This window comes from Macrobrachium nipponense, chromosome 46 (genome assembly GCF_015104395.2).
Source record: "Macrobrachium nipponense isolate FS-2020 chromosome 46, ASM1510439v2, whole genome shotgun sequence".
Lineage (NCBI taxonomy): Eukaryota > Metazoa > Arthropoda > Malacostraca > Decapoda > Palaemonidae > Macrobrachium > Macrobrachium nipponense.
In genome coordinates, this window is record NC_061106.1 from 15,464,327 (window position 1) to 15,465,342 (window position 1,016).

General features: G+C 39.7%; 1 long non-coding RNA gene across 1 annotated transcript; it reads right to left on the reverse strand.

Moving 5' to 3' along the window:
- LOC135214718 (uncharacterized) lies at positions 1–999 on the reverse strand. Its single transcript, XR_010314450.1, has 3 exons — positions 904–999; positions 504–637; positions 1–117 (listed from the first exon to the last, which is right to left on the reverse strand). It is a non-coding gene; the product is annotated as an uncharacterized LOC135214718 (long non-coding RNA).
- Between the last annotated feature and the right edge of the window lie 17 nt (positions 1,000–1,016).

Sequence of the window (1,016 nt, forward strand, 5' to 3'; positions counted from 1 at the left end):
CTCATATTTCAAACTCCTGAAACAATCGCTATCTAGTTTCAGCTACTTTCCGAAGACGATTTTGGGCGGCGGGAAATCGCCTTTCCTGCCTCCGAAGGCTCTGGAGAACAGCGCTGCCTGGAAAGTAATATAACGATTGTTACAATATTACTTAGTTTTATGTATATATATATATATATATATATATATATTATATATATATATATATATATATATATATATATATATATATATGGTGATTGAAGTAATTTCAGCAGGTGCAGCTAGATACAAGAATGAGGAGTATGGGAAGATAAATGCTAAGAGGAAGGGAAGTGTCCACCAGATTTTCAGTTTTGCAATTTCCATTCCCTTTTCTCTGCTCCACCTATGCAAGATAAAAAGTTTAAACTTTTTTGCCAACAGTACATTTTACTGGCCTTATGCCAGCACGGGCTCTTCCTCTTCCGGACAGCCTCGTATAACATAGAAACTTAGGCAGTCAAGAGTGTTTGTCGTCTTACCACTGATGGGAAGATGGCTGTGATCCCGCCAGCTATTCCTCTGGTCGGCCCCAGGTTTGGATCTTCGGAAGGTGACGCCCTTGGAGGAGCAGGTCTTCCTCTTCTCAATTTGTCCAGTATTCCAGGAAGGTCTTCTGGAAAAAAAACCGGAGACGAATTAAAAAGGCTAGCGTCGAATAATTTCTTTAGTCAAGATCATACGCTTTGGAGAACAATGTCAGAAATGAGTTGGCTTTTGCATGACTCGCGTTCTTGCAATTTTAATTTTATATGATACTTTTGCAAGCAGTCTTACATTTGATAGCATTTTTTTTTGTCATCTCAACAGAGTATATATACTGACGCTTAGATGACGTAATTCGAGAATGAAAACATGCATAGAGCGTTACCGCAGGCTTACCTGTCTTGGTCACTACGAATACCTGCAACACCACAACCAGAGCGACGAAGGTGATCATCATCTGCTTCCTGTTTCTCATTTCGAGCCTTCAGGTAGTACCTTTGAATAGATTA